Below are 18107 nucleotides of genomic sequence, written 5' to 3'. Positions count from 1 at the left end.
TCTAGTTCTTTGCTTCAACAAATCAAAACCAGATGCTGAAGTGTTCTTTCGCAACAGTTATTTCAAATGTAACTCGGCAGTCTATGTATTTGAGGGGTTGTTCATCATATGTCATATATTCACTGCGTTTCTATGTTTCCAGGGCAATGATTGGATACTGGGGCTATAGAAATCAAAGAATTCATGTTCTTAAGGACTCACTGGTATTAGGACAGGCAGATGTGTGGCAATCCATTCTAAACCATTTGCATTAGCTAATGGTCATTGTTTGGGATGCCCTCCCCGCCCCCCCCCCCCCGCCCCCACCGCTTTTAAAGTCTTTTCCACTGTAGGCAGAGGAATTACTTTTTTAGGTACTAGCTGTTTTTTGTTTTTTGCTTTTCTTACACAGGCAAATCGTCATCCTTTAAGTATTTCTTGAAAGCATTTTTGTCCCCAAATATTCTTACTTAACTCTATGAAACCCCCATTTAAGTTTGCCTTAAGATGAAACGGCTAACATTGAACCATAAAGTACCATTTCATTGGCTGTGTGGTGATTGGTCCTAATGTGTCTTAAGTTAGTGTCAAACATCTTCACACATTAAACTAGATATTAGGGCTATTTTGCAAAACTGTAAAAGCTATGATCTTGCACATTTTTCTGTAACTTGAGCTAAAAATCCAAATACAGCAATCCTTGGCATGCTTTAGGGCTGTGGTTTCAGGTGGGTGTGTTATATATCCCTGGGGTATGCAGATAATCAGTCCGTGGGGAAAAGGTAAAATGGTTATTTGTATTTACTCTCATCCTTTTAAATTTCTATTTTTGTGTGTTTTATAATGTACATAATATATTGTACAATTGTACACTTATATAATTTGTAAATAAATAATACATTTATTGGTGCATTATATTTTTTTCTGATTTCAGTGCATGACCAAAACATTTAGGCAGGCTGCTTTTAGGTACAGTTAGGGTGACATTTATTTTATTTATTTTTTTAATGTTTATTTATTTTTGAGAGAGCCGGAGACAGAATGTGAGTGGGTTAGGGGCAGAGCAAGAGGGAGACACAGAATCCGAAGCAGGCTCCAGGCTCCAAGCTGTCAGCACAGAGCCTGACACGGGGCTCGAACTCACAAGCTGTGAGATCATGAGCTGAAGTCAGCTGCTCAACCAACTGAGCCACCCAGGCGCCCCTAGATAGGGTAACATTTAAACTAAAATGAAGGTTTGGACTTGTGGCACTCACCGTTTGAGTTCACAGTGTGATGTTACTCTGCTGGAAGAGTTGGCATTCCGTCTAGTCCTGTAGGGCCCAGGAGCAAAGTGATACTTTCTGAGATGGAACTGAATAGTTTGGTGATGGGGTTAATAGATGAGGGAAGGGTTCTAAGCAGATGTCCATGGAATAGAAGTGGGGTAGGTGGAGGCAGAAGTGCTAGGGACGACCTGTTGGGATGTCCAGCAAAGGCTACTACTATTAGTGGTTCTGTTAGTGGTCCTGTAATCTGGCTGCTACAAATTAAAGGTGAGTATTGGGAAGGACTGCCCACTCTCTTTTCAGCATGAGGTGGTTCAGCATTAACCTGTCAGGCTGCAGATGCAAAGGGAGCTGTGTTCCTTTATCTTTCTGAACACCTGAGGTTTATACTTTAAAGTCTGGAAAGTGGTAGCAATGCATAACAGAGATGTGAGCAGATTCCATGAAGAGCAACTTCAAATAATTTCCCTGTAGTTTCCAGCCTGGTTCCGGTAGAGGGCGATAGGGCCACAATTTTCAATTAAGCAAAGAAGGGTTTCGCTTGTGGGACTAAACCAAAATTAAATATGTGCTTTGCGATTTATTTTATTTCCACCTTCTAGGATTACCTTCTTCCCCTTTAACCTCTTTTAGTCCTATCTAACCATTGTCTCTCTTACATATGTCTTTTAATACATTATATTAACTTCTCATTTTTCTGGCTGGAAATATTAAGTGCATTTGCAACAAACTCCAGAAGACAATCCATACGTATTCATTGCACTGGAATTGTATTAGATCGTTTGCCTGAGAGAGGTGGAAAATCAGGTAGGACAAAGAAATCCTTTTATTCTATGAGATTTAAGTTTCGGGGGTGACTGGTGTCAACAACTATGAAGGGTCAGACGCTGTGTGCAAGCTAACAAGTTAACCTGCCACAGTGTCATGGACGTTGGCCAAAGACAGGAGAGTCCCAGGTCAGAAGGCTCTCTGGCTGCGTGAGCTTCCTGTTCCTCATCTGCTCCTCTGGTCTTCCAAGTTCCATGGGGGCGATGCGAGTAGCCCAGGTAGAGGCTGTCACAGCTGAAGAATTTCCAGCTCAGGAAGCCTAGTCTTTTAAAGGGCATGCAAGCAAGGCTGTCCAAGAGGGGAAAACTCTCTCTTTCCAAGGTTGTTTCCTACATAAAAAGATAGTCTGGAACAAGAAAGCTCTGTGCCTCCTCTCACAAGGAGTGCAGAAACATGAGATTCCCGTGGAAAATTGTCAAAAGTCAGAATTCAAAATACATAGTACCTCTGTTTATAGCGAATCTTTGGACTTCGGTTGAAATTGAGGAAGCTCTGAAATACTCTCAAGAGTCGTGCTGGCACCTGGGATCGTTCTTTGAAGGAAGATTTATTTTTGGTTTTGACTGTGAAAAGTCAAAGTTAGAGATTATGCAGATGAATGGGGAGGGGAATCAAATTTGCTGATAGACATTTTGATCAAGAATGAGGCATGTGACTAAAATTTAATGTGAGACTTTAAAAATCATGATCATTGAGCTGCATTTGAGACATCCAATAATATTACCAGGATAACTATAGTCTCCCTCATTTCTATGCCTTAGTCTGCATCTATATCTTTGTAAAATTAGTCTACTTACTTTATAATCGCATCCAAAGTTTCTCCAGCCTTTAAAAAAGAAATGCCAGTATAATTAACATCCAGTGTTCTCTTAGTGTCTCTCCAGCTTTTTTATTTCTTGATTTTCTGCCACGTCCTTGGGACTTCAGTCACTGGCTGTGCTGAACTTCTCTTTCCAAGTTTCTCCAAAAGCCTACAGTTGGTCTTCTTGACGCGATAGCACACACACATTGAAACAGAGCGGAGAGGTAGCACCAGGAGGGGTGCCCCCGCCAAAGGGAAGCAAGGCACCCCTCCCAAGTGTCCTGAAGTTGTAGCTCTGCCCACAACCAACTCCTGGGTCAGAACTCTGCACTTAGTCTCCCACGATCCCCAGGAGCTCTGGCCCCACTTACCCCGCCCCTTCCTCACAAAACCCTGATCCAGGCCTATTATCATGGAAATTACAAGGATTAATGCGATTTTCAGCGAAGTGCTTTTGAGAATTGGAGATGAAACTATAGTGTTATGATTCACAGCATTCTTTCTTTATACACTGAAAACCCCCACGTCTTTCAAGTCTGCTGACTTCATGACAGGGTAGCTCACTAAATGTCAGAAGTGACACTTCAGGAAGAGCACATTTCAGATGGGAGTTTGGGTTTGGTAATACTAAAACTGAGTTTTGAGTAGATTTTTGAATGTGTGTTAAAGAGAAAAAAATTTAGAGTGAGAAAAAAATTTTTTTTAAAAGGAAGCCTTCCTCCATCTCAGTATGATTTGCAAAGTTTACTTTGCATTTGGTACTAAGGTATTTATAATCCTCCCTAACTGTCCACATAAACTGTCTGTAATGTGGGCTAGAAACAAAATCCCTGGATTTTGTTTTTGGGTTTTTTAAAACATTTTTTAGTTTTATATGTTTATTTTTGAGACTGAGAACGCGAATGGGGAAGGGGCAGAGGGCAAGGGGACAGAGGATCTGAAGCGGGCTCTGGGTTGACAGCGGGGCTTGAATTCACAAACCCTGAGATCATGACCTGGGTTGAAGTCAGATGCTCAACTGACTGAGCCACCCAGGCGCCCCCCAAATCCCTGGCTTTTGGTCTTGGGAGCTACCTCCGTGGGGTGGCACTGTTGTGGGAAGTTAATGACTTCTCTTCAGCTCTAGTTTGAAGGAAATTGCACTCCCGGTTTTACCCACAGAGGGCCAGGTGTTGATGTGAGGGAGAGACCTAGAAAGGAAGACCCAGAGAAGAGAAGTGACTTGTCACAGCTGGTGACAAAACTGGAGCAGGGATGCAGGCACCTTTCCATACAGGCGGCTGCACACAGTCCACAACCCATGTGTCCACCTGTGCCACACAGCCTCCCACAGCAGAGCCACCACAGGAAGCACCCTCCTCCCCAAAGGAGGTTCCTCTCGGGCTCCAGGGCCTGGGGCCTGAGGGTGTAGGGAGGGGCAGAGGACAAAGCTAATAGTAGACTATTGTTTGCTGTTCCGGGTGCTTGGGACACAAAGAGAACAGAACAGAAAAAGCAGGAAAAGATCCCTGCCATGCATTCTACCAGGGGGTAAAGAATGAACAATAAACATAACAGATAAGTAATGTAAATAGTATATCTGAACTTGCTAAGTGTAATGGAAAAAGAAGTAGAGAAAGGTAAAGAAGGCAGGGAGGACAGTTTCAGTTTTCATGGTCAAGACGGGCCTCATCTCAAGGCTGACATCTGGGTCAAGGCTTGAAGGAATGAAGAAGTTAGCCATACAGATTTGGGGGCAGAGTGTTCTGGACAGAGGGCAAAGCAAACACACAGGCTCCAAGACACTAGCAGGCTGGCCTGTATGCAGAGCACTCAAGAGGCCAGGGAGTGGATCAGAGTGAATCAGGGGAGAGAGAGCAAAGTCACAGCAGGCTGGGCCCTGTAGGCCCTTGTAAGGACATCAGCTTCTACTCTGGGTGAAGTGGGAGCCACTGCAAGTTTTTGAGCAAGGGAGGGACGGGATCTGCTTGTGTCTTAAAAGGATTCCTCTGGCTGTTGTGTTTAAGACAAACAAACAGAAACAGACTAAAGAGAGGGGGCTTGAAGCAGGAAGACCCAGTGAGGTTACTGCAGAAACCTCCCTGAAGTTTTTACATACATTACAAGGCAATAGGTGAGGTAGTATAGCTGTGCCTCAGCCCATACGGAGGCTCCGATGGTGTGGCAGCCGTGGAGGTAGGGGGCAGTGTTTGGATTTGGGCTGTGCATATTTGAAGGTAAAGCCAGCAGGCTCGCCCAATGAGTCGGATGTGCTGCTATGAGAGAAAGAAGGGAGTAAGGATGCTGCTAAGGATGTGTCTGAACAAGTGGAAGTAGGGAGTTGCCATCAGCTGAGAAGGTAAAGGCAAGAGGTGGAACAGATCTGGGAGGAAAAATTAGAAGTCCTGTTTTGATATGTTAGATTGAGATTCTTCATATGAAAATCTTAGGGAGGCGGCTGGATGTAGGAGTCGGGTTTGAGAACAAAGTCCAGTTAGAAATACAAATTTGGGGTTAAATGGCATGTACATGCTGGATGGGATCCCTAAAGAAATATGAGTAGAGGTCTGGGCCCTGAGGGGGGTTGACATTACAGAGTTGGAGGCGGAGAGGGGGGAAGGCAGTGGTGCCGGAGGCAGAGAAGGAGAGCAGGAAAACCAAGAGTGCAGTGACCAGGAGGACACTGTGTCAGGAGAAGGGGTGCCATTGGTGTCACCTACTGCTCAGAAAGAAAGTAAAATGACAGCTGAGAATTGACCTGAGATTTTCCTAAGAGCAATTGCAGTGGAACAGCTGGAGGCAAAACCCTGTTCCAAGGAGGCTTGAACAGGAATGGGAACGAGGACAGGGTGGTATTGGGACAAAAGCAAAAAGGCCAGTGATACAGAAGGGAAATCCAGAAACAGCCCCGCACATGTGGACAGACTCACACACCTGGTATACGTGACAAGTTGGCATTGCAGAACAGTGAAGGAAAGGAAAGTGTTTTCAAAATGTGGAGCTGGGACAATAGGATACCCATTCGGGGGTGGCGGGGGAGGGGGGAGGAACTGACACATGGCCTCTGTCTCATCCCTTATGAAACAATTAATTCCAGGTGGCTTGTAAATCTAAATTTGAAAGGCAAAACAATGAAAGCTTTTAGAATATAAGAGATTTTTATGACCTCAGGGTAGGATACAAAGGGCATGTCTAAAAAGGAAAAAAATTTGAGAAATCGAATTACATCCAAATGAAGGACTTTTGTTCTTCAAAGACACAATAAAGAAGTGAGAAACGAAAGCCCTAGAGTGGGAAAAGATATTTGCCACACACGTCATTGACAAAGGACTTGAATCCATACTAAACAAAAGACTCCTACAAATTAGTAAGAAGAAAAAAAGACAACTCAATAGGAAAATCAGCAATAGGCTTGAAAAGACAGTTTGTGCCACAGATCGAGTCCTTCAGAAACAGACACTGAGAAGGAGTTTGTGGTACCAGATGTTTATTAAGAAGCAAGATGTCGGGGCACCTGGGTGGCTCAGTCAGTGTAGAGTCCGACTCTTGATTTTGGCTCAGGTCATCATCTCAGGGTTGTGAGATCGAGCCCTGTGTTAGGCTCTGCCCTGGGCTTGGAGCCTGCTTGATATTCTCTCTCCCTCTCCCTCTGCCCTTTTCCTAATTGCATGGGTGCATGTGTGCACCCAAGCACACATGCGCTCTCTCTCTCTCTCTCTCTCAAAAAAAAAAAAAAAAAAAAATCAAGATGTTTATTGTGAATAAAACAGGGATGAAGCAGGATGGGGCGAGAAAGGAGCTGAACTTTGATGTGGGTCTAGCAAAGCCTGGGCCAACCGGGAGGTGCTCAGGAGTAAATGTCACTCATTAGTATGTCCCGTTTCAGGCTGAAATGGCTGTGCCTTTATAGCTCTGCCTTGCTCAGTCAGAGCATGAGCTCCCCAGGAAGAGCAGGACCTTGACAAGGTTCAAGGCCAACCTTGAAGAAACTGTTGGCTGGAGGCTGTCTCCTGACCATACTCCCTGCCAGTAGGCAGCATGTCATTCCTTGAAGGAGGATCTGAGTGCCATGTCTCCATGTGTGCTACACTTCACAAAACACTATGTCCTAAGAGCAATACAAATACGTGAACAGCTGTGCAAGTTCTTTATCCATCAGGGAGATGAACATTGAGATATCATCACTACATGTTCACCAGAATGGCAGAAGTGAAAGAGATTGGCAATACCAAGTGGTGGACACATAGTATGTTGAAATCTCATCTGCTCCTGGTAAAAATATAAATTTGTAGATCACTTTGTGAAACACTTGTCCATTAGTTACTAAAGTTGAGCTTATGCATAGGCAGGGACATAGTAATTAAACTTTCAGGTATTTAGCCAATAGAAATGCATGCACATATGTGTTGATAGACATGTATTAAGAATGTTCGTAGAGGCTCTATTCATAAGAGTCCCAAACTAGAAACAACCCAAATGTCGACTGATAATGGAATGGATAAATACATTTTTCTATGTTTATACAAAGGTTATGATAGGTAGCCTGCAAGATGGTCCCCAGTGATCCCTGCCTCCTGGTGCTCACATCCGTGGCTGGTCCCCTCCCACAATGGACCAGCTTGGTCTGTGTGATCAATAGCATACAACAGCAACGATGCCGTGTCACTTCTGAGATTAGGTTATAAAAAACATTGTAGCTTCTATGGTGGGAGCTCTCATTCCCATATTTTCTCTTGGACTATTTCCTCTGGGGAATCTATGTCATGAGCAGTCCTATGGAGAGGCCCACATGGCAAGGACCTAATCTCTTGTTAACAGCCATGTGAGTGAATTTGGAAGTGGATCCTCCAGCCCTAGTTAAGTCATCAGGGCTGAAGGCCTGAAGGCCTGATAGCTTGACTACAACTACCTGAGAGACTATAAACCAGAACACCCAGCTAAACCACAGATGATTCTGGACTCTCAGAACATGGGTGAGATGATAAATGTTGGTTTTCAGCTGCTAAATTCTGGGGTAATTTGTTACACAGCAATAGATAACTAATGCAAAGGAATAATATAAGTTAATGAAAACAAATGAAATGCAGTTACATATGTCAACATGGGTAAATTTTGCCAACACAATATTGAGTGAAAGAAGGCAATTACAGAAGACATTAAAATTTTTTTTTGTTGTTATTTATTTTTCAGAGAGAGACAAAGCACAAGCAGGGGAAGGGCAGAAAGAGAGGGAGACACAGAATCCAAAGCAGGCTCCAGGCTCTGAGTTGTCAGCACAGAGCCCAGCCCGATGGGGGGCTTGAACCCACGAGCAGTAGATCATGACCTGAACCAATGTCAGAGGCTTAACCCACTGGGCCACCCAGCCCTACAGAAGACATTTTTAATTATCCCATTACTTAAAATTCAAGAAATAGGTAAAACTAAAGTACAAAGTTTACGGACGCATGCTTAGATGGCAAAACAATCAAATCAATGAAGGAAATCATTTTCATAAAAGTCAGGATGATGTTTACCTTTGGGGGTGGAAATGGGTAGGAAGTGGGAGGGGGTATGAGGAAGGCTTCTGTTCTTGCTAATGTGCTATTTCTTGACTGGATGGTGGTAGCAAGGGTATTTGTTTTGGATAAATCATCAAGCTTTGTGCTTTTGTTTTTACCCCCCACTCCACCTTTTTTATGTTTGTCAATTTCACAATAAAAAGGCAAACAAAGAGAACCAGTTGGAGAGAAACTGGGGACAAAGAACACAGACAACTCTTTAGAGGAATGTTGTTGCAAGAGGACCAAAGAAATGGAATACCAGCTGGAAAAGAACTTCCAAGAAAGATTTCCAAGTGAAGACTTTTAAAAAGATGAAACAGCAGTATGTTTTATGCAGAAGGAAGTCATCTCTGGAGAGGAAAAACTGATAAGACAGAAGAGGGGTATTGCTGGACCAGGTTCTGAAGTGGGTGAGGGATGGGTCTGAGCTGCGTTGGGGATCCCGCAGGAGTCACGGTTCTCCAGACACACAACCAAGAGAATGCACCTATAGCTATACACTCTATTCACAAGCCTACAGCTATCGCCTGATTAATAAACCTATATCTGTATCTGTCTAGATTTACTTTAAGGAGTTGGCTCACATGATTGTGGAGACTGGCGAGTCCCAAATCTCCAGGGTGGGCTGGCAGGCTTGGCAAGTCTTATATTTGACAAGACGGGATATCCGGATCACACATAGTCAAGGGGATCTAACCGGTGGGGTCGGCAAAGCATTAAGCTACCTAATATCTGCAGAAGAGGCGAGCAAAGGCTCCCTCAGGAGGAATAAGGATCCTCCCTGGGGGACATGCAAATGCGGGCTCAGTTCTGCCACCAGAACTGGGTGACCAGGTGGGTAGATGCTTTGGGGGACGCTCAGCTGTCATTTCCTAGTCGTGAAGACACTGAAAGAGGTCCCTTCGGTGGAAACGGCCACTTTTTTCTTCCCTGCCCCTGGGAGGCACTAGAGTCCCCGAGACTTTGCCCCCACCATCTCCCCCAAGTGCAGGTGCTCAGTGCCCGCGTTGGGACGGCCGCGGGAGCAGGCGAGCCAGCTGTGGCCGCCAGGGGGCGTGAGGTGGCCGTGGCGGGGGGGGGGGTGGGGTTGGGTCAGGCCGGCGGGCAGGGCCAGGGACATCCGGTGCCCCTTCCTGGAGCCCGCGGCCCCAGCGGGGTGGCTAGAGCGCTGCTGCAGGCACCCCATCGCCCAGCTTCGCGGGCACTCCTCGGCCGCGGGCCGGGCCCCAGGCCCTCCAGAACCCAGAACGGAGTCGGGCGTCCGCGGTTTCACCGACCACGTCCCCTGTGCCCGCTCCCGGCACCGAGCTGCTTCTCCTCGGACCCCTGGAGCCAAAGGAAGCTCCGCCGCTTCCACTTTTGGCCTCTCAGCGGCTGCGAGCTGGCGCCCCGCCTCCTGCGGGGCCTACCCCCCCTCCCCCCGCCCGTGCCGGGCCACCTTGGGGGCGGGGGACGGCTACCCATGTTCACGCCTCAGAGGTGGCCGAGTGAGCTTTCAGGGCCTCTCCTAAGAGTGGGGGGGGGGGGGGGCGGGATACAACTACCCTCACTATTCCAGCCAGTGAAAACAATATATCCGACGTCTCTCCGTTGTGTTTCAGTTAAACGCAAGCACAACCTTGTCTGTAAATCCACCCTCCCCCCCGCCCCAAGCCATCCCCTTTCTTAATAGATATTAAAAAGAAACAATTTATCCTTCTAATCATGGCATTCCTTCAGCTAGAACTGCTGCCCTTTAGGTCTATGGAACCTTTCCTTTCGAGGAGCTTAATGTTTTTATGTTAATTTATTTTTATGGACAAAGCTGTATTGTTATTTTGGCCGACAGGTTTGTTTTCTGACCGGAATCCAAGCTGAATGGGAGCGGTTCGGTGGGGTAGAATATGAAAGTCATATATATATATATATATATATATGAAAGTCATGATACCACCTGTACAGCACCCTGGGCAAGGCCCTGGGGGAGCCTCCTTGGGGACCTTACTTCTGGATAACCATTTCATACCCACTATCTTATGGGACACACACACACACACACACACACACACACGGTCTATGTGTCCGTTACATTTAGATTTTGGGTCAAGGGACTCAATGTCTTGTAAGGGAGCAAAGCCCTTATAATATTCTTAATAACACTCCTTGGCCCTGTGGCACTCAGTTCCCTCGTTCCACTGTGGAATGCCATCCAAAATTAAACTGGCTCAGATATAGACAAGCTCTCCCTTGGTCCTGACCGGCTTGGTGCCCAGGACAGGAAGCCAAGAATGTCAGTTTCCTGGGACTGCTGCAACAATGTACCACAAATTGATTGGCTTAAGCAGCAGAAATGCATTGTCTCCCAGCTCTGGAGGCTAGGTTTCCGGAATCAAGGTGTCAGCAGGTTATTTCTTTCTGAGGACTGTGAGGGAAGGGTCTGTTCCAGGATCTCTCCTTGGTTTGTAGACGGCATCTCTTCCTGTGTCTCTCACATTTTGTTTTCCCTCTACGCATGTCTGTCTCTGTGTCCAAATTTCTCTTTCTTTTTATTTAAAAAAAAAATTAATGTTTATTTTTGAGAGAGAAAGAGAGAGACAGAGTGTGAGTGGGGGAGGGCAGAGAGAAAGGGAGCCATAGAATCCGAAGCAGACTCCAGGCTCAGAGCTGTCCACACAGACAGCTCAAACTCACGAACTGTGAGATCATGACCTGAGCCAATGTCAGATGCTTAACCAACTGAGCCACACAGGAGCCCCAAATTTCTTTTTTTAGTAAGGACCCCAGCTATATTAGAGCCCACCCTAATGACCTCTGTAAAGACCCTATCTCAAGTACCGTAAGGTTCTGAGGAACTAGAGGTTAGGATTTCAGCCTATCTTTTTTGGTGGGAGGGACATAATTTAACCCACACACCATGGAAACCCTGATGAGGGAAGGTACAGTTCATTGGTACCTGAGAGATGACTTTGAGGGATCCCATCAACACCTCAATAGACAAAAGCTTGGCTGTCAGGCTGGAGTTTTGGTCAGGAAGCTCCTAGAACCTAGGAAGTGCTGACTTCATGGGAGAGCTTGCCGTTCTGTTGGATGCCAAAGCTTGGTCTGAGAGGCCAGCTGAGTTCCCGGCAGAAGAGGTGCTTTCCTCTCCACGGTGAGCCTCAGGGAGGGGTCCTTCTCTTCAGCAGGTGAGAACAGAACTGCATGCAGAGCATGCAGTCGATTTGTGCAACCCACGTGACACCCGAGTTCAATGGGGAGCTGGGAATGGGTCCAGGAAAGAAAAACAAGGGCAGACATTTGGAGGATTTGAGGTAAAAATTTAATAACACGTGTGGTAAATGTTCGTAGTAATTTGGGTCTCATAAAACCCTGCCTTCCCACACTGTATCCCCTTACTCGGACAATAAAACTCTAATGTTCTGTCACACACAATTGAAATCTGAGGATTCAAAATAATACCCGTGCCTATTTCTTTCTTATGGGAGCACAGTCACGGGAGTTTCAGACTCAGATTGTGGTCACCTTATCATTGTTATAAGATTTTAATATTCCATTTGGTAATAGGAAATCATGCAAGCAAGTAAGAAAAATCCCATTCCCTCCACTGATCCATGGAGAAGAAAGACTCCAGTCAATCATTCTGTCATTTCCAGAGAACCATCATCTTTCCAGTAGCTGCTAAGTCCAGTGTGAAAAGAGGCTAATAGCACATGTGATCCCCCACATGTGATCTCCCCCATGGGAGAGTGTTCGGGCTCCAACAACACTAAGTTGGTAGGTGGGGGCATCATGGCCTGCTGTGTTAGGACAGATTTTTGGACCCACCCCCACCCCCACCCCAACGAGCCTAACTAACTTCAGATGGTCCTTTTTGCCAAAGTGAGATCCTTTGAATCACTACGTTAGGGATATGATTTCTTAGTCTCTCCAAAATATATAGTGTTGAAGGTGCGAAATTTGGCATGTGAGCATATGGTATGGAGAATTGACTGCAGGGAGGGAGTCCCCCTGCTGTGACTGCCAGTGCAATTTGGGGCTTTGGAGGTAGTTGTTTGGAAAACGAATTAGATTCTGTCCTTAAAATAAAGTTAGCAGAGTGAGGAAGCCTTGATCCAGCTGAGAGCTACAAGAGCAACTGGGGGCTTAACACCCTTCCGCTCACCTCTAAGGACGTTTGAGGCTTGGGGTTGCTAATCAGCACCCTGCAAATCATTTTAATCATCAGCTGCTTGATGCGTTGTGAGCCCGTTAACAATTTTTTCTCAGTGCATTTAGGGGAAAAAGACTGCTAGTACAAGCCTACTTCATTTGCTCACCTGTGGCCTTGGGCACCAACACCCTTTCTTCTGCCTTCCTTCCTTGGCACCCTCTGTCTAGGACACATGTCCCATCCCGCATTCATGAGTCAACCCCGTGCCGCGAGAGCCGCTTGCCCTCTCATAGCCAACTTGGGTTTTCTTTCTGTCTCTTCATTTCCTCTTCTCCTCACACACACTCACATCTGTTTCCCATCATTTAATTTTTCTGTGTCATGGTTTATATTTTAGTGTTCAATTTTCCTCTGTCTGCCATCCTACCTCTAGCTTTTCTGGAGTAAATACATACTCATTTCATTCTGGTGCTGTGTCCTTGATAGTTTCCCCTATTTGGTTTGCTCTTGTTGTGATTTTCTCTGTCTTTTTTGATTTTTGTTGTTGTCGTTGCTTTGGGTTTCTTTCTCTCTCCCTCAGGGGCAGGAAACCAGGGTACGGGTGCCAAAACTGGCCGAGAGGACATCACCAGCAGCCCGGTATTATCCCTGCCAATCTCCGTATCAGTGGTCTCCCTAATGTTTGTGAAAGCAGAATGTGGTTAAGTCCCCTTCTCACCCCTTCTCACTCTCAGGCTGTTTCAGGAAGTTTAGCTGGGTCATCCACACCTGGTAATATGTTCAGTCTCCTTCTTTCCCAATGTCGAGTGTGCCTACGAGTGTACTCTCTTCTGCAGTCACCCTCTTCAGGGTCTGTGGGGACAACAGCACAGACGTCACTAGCAGGGTGTGCAGGCAGAGCAGGCAGGTTGATGAAGGAGTCAGTGAGTACTGGTGTAGAGGGAGTTGTTTTCCTGGTTTGCTTTGAATAAGGCACTTCTCTGTACTTTGGAATATCTGGTGGTCAAAGGGCATGCTATTGAAAGTTTTAAGGTTGCTGCAAAATAGGTTGCCATAACTTTGGAGAAGTGAACTCCAGATTTCTTTCTTTCTTTTTCTTTTTCTTTCTTTCTTTCTTTCTTTCTTTCTTTCTTTCTTTCTTTCTTTCTCTCTTCTTTCTCTCTCTTTGTTTCTTTGTTTCTCTGTTTCTTTCTTTCTTTCTTTCTTTCTTTCTTTCTTTCTTTCTTTCTTTCAGATTTTGCATTGATGATCTTCTTAAAGGCACTACCATGGTGTTTCTGACTACCCTTGAGTCTCCTGCCTTAGGGAATATAATCTGCCTTTTCCCCCTGATTGCCTTCAAGACTTCCTTTTTATATTTTATTTTCAGCAGGTTAAAAATTATATGCCTAGGCGTGATGTTTTTGTTTGTTTTTGTGTTTTCTGCTTGATGTTTCTGAGCTTCCTGGATTTGTGGTTTGTTGTCTGTCATGAATTTTGAGAAACTCTCAGCCATTAGTTCTTCCCATATTTCTTCTGCCTCATTCTCTCTCTCTTCTCCCTCTGGTATTCCAAATGCATATATGTTAGACCACTTGATATTGTCTTACCTTAAACATGAAAACATAGCCTCATTATGGGTAAAAGGATGAAAAAATAGACGCCATCCAATCACTAAAGAAAGCTGGAGTAGCTGTATTGTATTAACATTTGAAAAGGTAAACTTCAAAATAAGGAATATTTTCAAGGATAAATAGTGGTATTATATAGTGATAAAGAAATTAATCCTCCAAAAAGACTTAATAATCCTAAATGTGTACATAGCTAACAACAGTGCTTAAAAAAAACACACAGCAAAAACTGCTAGAACTCAAAGGAGAAAAAGGCAAATCTACTTGGAGATGGAGACTTCAGTGATTCATAGAGAAAGGAGGCAGAGAAGACATAGAGGATCTGAATAATATCATTAACCAACGTGACCTCAGTGGCACTTACAGAATACTGTACTCAACAACGGCAGAGTACACAGGACTCTTTTCAGTTGCACACAGGACAGGCACAAGATAGACCATATGCTGACCCATAAAGAAAACCTTAACAGACTTTTAAAAATGGAAATCTCTTCTTGGCTCCTGGAGGTGCAGCCTGTGGGCAAGAGTCATGGGGTCGGCCAGAGAGCATGTGGAGTGCTCCCGCTGGGCCCAGGAGCAAAGGGCAGGCAGGAAGATGGAAGGAAGGAAGGAAGGAAGGAAGGAAGGAAAAAAAGGAAGGAAGAAAGGAAGGAAGAGGGGAGGGAGGAAAGAAGGCAGAAAGAAACTCACAAAAAGATGTTCTTGGAGCACAATGGAATTAAACTAGAAATCAGTAAGTGTAAGATATCTGGAAAATCCCCAAATAATCAGAAATTAAACAATATGCTTTTATGTCATTCATGGACAAAGAAAATAAGCCTCAAGACAAATTTAAAAATACTTTGGGAGTGCCTAGGTGGCTCAGTTGGTTAAGTGTCTGACTCTTAATTCGGCTCAGGTCATGATCTCACAGTTCATGAGTTCAAGCCTCACATCCAGCTGAGATAGAGCCTGCTTGGGATTCTTTCTCTCTCTCTCTCTCTCCCTCTACCCCTCCCCCCTGCTCACAAGTGTGTGCACTTCCTCTCTTTAAAAAAATACTTTCAACAAAATAAAAATGACAATTCATTATATCTCATCTCTGGGTTTCAACTCAAGTAATGCTGAGAGGAAAGTGCATAGCACTAAAATGTTTACATTGGGGAAGAAGCAATGTCTCCAATCAATAATCTAAGCTTCTACTCTAAGAAACTAGAAAAAGAAGAGCAATGAAACCCAAAACAAGCAGAAGGAGGACATAATTAAGAGCCTAAATTAATGAAACTGAAAAGAAGGGAAAACCTTCCTGCCACCCCTCACCCCCTAGAAGAGTCCTATGTCACTGTGTACATTAGTGGATGCAAACAGAGATGTGTGGAGGAGGAAGAATTTATAGAATTACTCAGATCAGGCTCTGGGTGTTAGCTCTGTCCCACCCAGGACCTCTGAAAGCTAGATGCTATAAAATGTTTTTTTTTAATATTGTAAGCTATCTGTGTCATTTTATTTATTTTTTAAATGTTTTATTTTTGAGAGAGAGAGCACCAGCAAGGGAGGCATCGGGGGGGCGGCACAGGGACAGAGGATCTGAAGCAGGCTCCATGCTGATAGCAGAGCGCCCAATATGGCGCTCCAACTCATGAACCATGAGATCATGACCTGAGCAGAAGCTGGAGGCTCATCCAACTGAGCCACCCAGATGCCCCTATGTCATTTTAAAAGCTAACATCTGGGAGGTTCTTGGGTGGCTTTGTTGGTTAAGCGGCTGACTCTTAATTTCTGTTCAGTTCATGATCTCACAGTTTGTGAGATGGAGCCCCCACGTCAGGCTAGTCTACCATCATGCAGTGGGTGAGGGTCCCCCAGAGCTGATACCCCTGCTCACTGTCTTTCCACTATGCATTGTGTAGAGGAGTTGAGTCTCACTGGGCTCTGCCTCCCTCACTGCTTTCAGGTCTTAACACATCTTCACCTCCAGCAGACTCTTCTTGCTTCTTTCCTTTTAGCCACAATTCCCTTCCTTCTCACCATAACCCTGTCATTCTCTATCGCCCTTCCTTGCTCAAATGTTTCTCCTTAGCACTCATCGCCATTTACATGGACCTATTTTACTTATTTATCTTGCTTATTGTCTGTCACTCTACCTTAGAGAGTAAGCTCCTTGAGGGTAGACATTTTGGTCTTTTTTTTTTTAATTCAATTTAATTATTATTATTATTATTTTTAATTTTTTTTTCAACGTTTTATTTATTTTTGGGACAGAGAGAGACAGAGCATGAACGGGGGAGGGGCAGAGAGAGAGGGAGACACAGAATCGGAAACAGGCTCCAGGCTCTGAGCCATCAACCCAGAGCCTGACGCGGGGCTCGAACTCACGGACCGCGAGATCGTGACCTGGCTGAAGTCGGACGCTTAACCGACTGCGCCACCCAGGCGCCCCTTAATTTAATTATTTTTTAAAAAAATTTACATACAGGGGCGCCTGGGTGGTTCAGTCGGTTGAGCGTCCGACTTCGGCTCAGGTCATGATCTCGCAGTCTGTGGGTTTGAGCCCTGCATCGGGCTCTGTGCTGACAGCTCAGAGCCTGGAGCCTGTTTCAGATTCTGTGTCTCCCTCTTCCTCTGACCCTCCCCTGTTCATGCTCTCTCTCTCTCTGTCTCAAGAATAAATAAATGTTAAAAAAAAAAAATTTACATACAAGTTAGTTAGCATATAGTGCAACAATGACTTCAGGAGTAGATTCCTTACTGCCCCTTTCCCATTTAGCCCATCCACCCTCCCACAATCCCTCCAGTAACCCTTTGTTTGTTCTCCATATTTAAGAGTCTCTTCTGTTTTGTCCCCCTCCCTGTTTTCATATTATTTTTGCTTCCCTTCCCTTATATTCATCTGTTTTGTATCTTAAAGTCCTCATATGAGTGAAGTCGTATGATATTTGTCTTTCTCTGACTAATTTTGTTTAGCATAATACCTTCTAGTTCCATCCACTTAGTTGCAAATGGCAAGATTTCATTCTTTTTGATTGCCGAGTAATACTCTATTTTGTGTGTGTGTGTGTGTGTGTGTGTGTGTGTGTATACCTCTTCTTTATCCATTCATCCATTGATGGACACATTTGGGCTCTTTCCATACTTAGGTTTTTGTTGATAGTGCTGCTATAAACATTGGGGTGCATGTGCCTCTTCAGAATAACACATCCGTATCCCTTGGAAAAGCTTCAAGAGAATAGGTGTTAACTCTTCCTTAAATGTTTGGTAGAATTCCCCTGGAAAGTTATCTGGCCCTGGACTCTTGTTTTTTGGGCGATTTTTGATTACTAATTTGACTTTTTTACTGGGTGTGGGTCCGTTCAAATTTTCTATTTCTTCCTGTTTCAATGTGGGTAGTTTATGTGTTTCTAGGAATTTGTCCATTTCTTCCAGATTACCCATTTTATTGGTATATAATTGCTCTTAATATTCTCTTATTAAGAGTAATTAAGAGCTTATTAAGAGCAGAAAGAAAGCATGGTGTTCTTTCTGCTGTGTTGGTTGTGATGTCTCCTTTTTTATTCTTGATTTTTTAAATTTGCATCCTTTCCTTTTTCTGTTTTGATCAAACTGGCTAGTGGTTTATCAATTTTGTTAATTCGTTCAAAGAACCAGCTTCTGGTTTCATTGATATGTTCTACTGTTTGTTTGTTTGTTTGTTTGTTTGGGGGGGGGGGTTGATAGCATTGATTTCTGCCCTAATCTTTATTATTTCCTGTCTTCTGCTGGTTTGGGATTTTATTTGCTGTTCTTTTTCCAGTTCTTTGAGGTGTAAGGTTAGGTTCTGTATCTGAGACCTTTCTTCCTTCTTTAGGAAGGCCTGGATTGCTATATACTTCCCTCTTATGACCGCCTTTGCTGCATCCCAAAAGTTTTGGGTTGTGGTGTTATTATTTTCATTGGCTTCCATGAACTTTTTAATTTCCTCTTTAACTTCTTGGTTAGCCCATTCATTCTTTA

The 18107-nt window shown here is 44.5% G+C and overlaps 1 long non-coding RNA gene across 1 annotated transcript; it reads right to left on the bottom strand.

The window, feature by feature from the left end:
• Window positions 1-2050: 2050 nt before the first annotated feature.
• LOC123609790 lies at window positions 2051-3339 on the bottom strand. Its single transcript, XR_006717963.1, has 2 exons — window positions 2873-3339; window positions 2051-2638 (listed from the first exon to the last, which is right to left on the bottom strand). It is a non-coding gene; the product is annotated as an uncharacterized LOC123609790 (long non-coding RNA).
• Between the last annotated feature and the right edge of the window lie 14768 nt (window positions 3340-18107).

Source organism: Leopardus geoffroyi, chromosome B2 (genome assembly GCF_018350155.1).
Source record: "Leopardus geoffroyi isolate Oge1 chromosome B2, O.geoffroyi_Oge1_pat1.0, whole genome shotgun sequence".
In the NCBI taxonomy this organism is placed as follows: domain Eukaryota; kingdom Metazoa; phylum Chordata; class Mammalia; order Carnivora; family Felidae; genus Leopardus; species Leopardus geoffroyi.
Note: the sequence above shows the minus strand (reverse complement) of the source record. Positions and strands in the feature narration are given on the sequence as shown.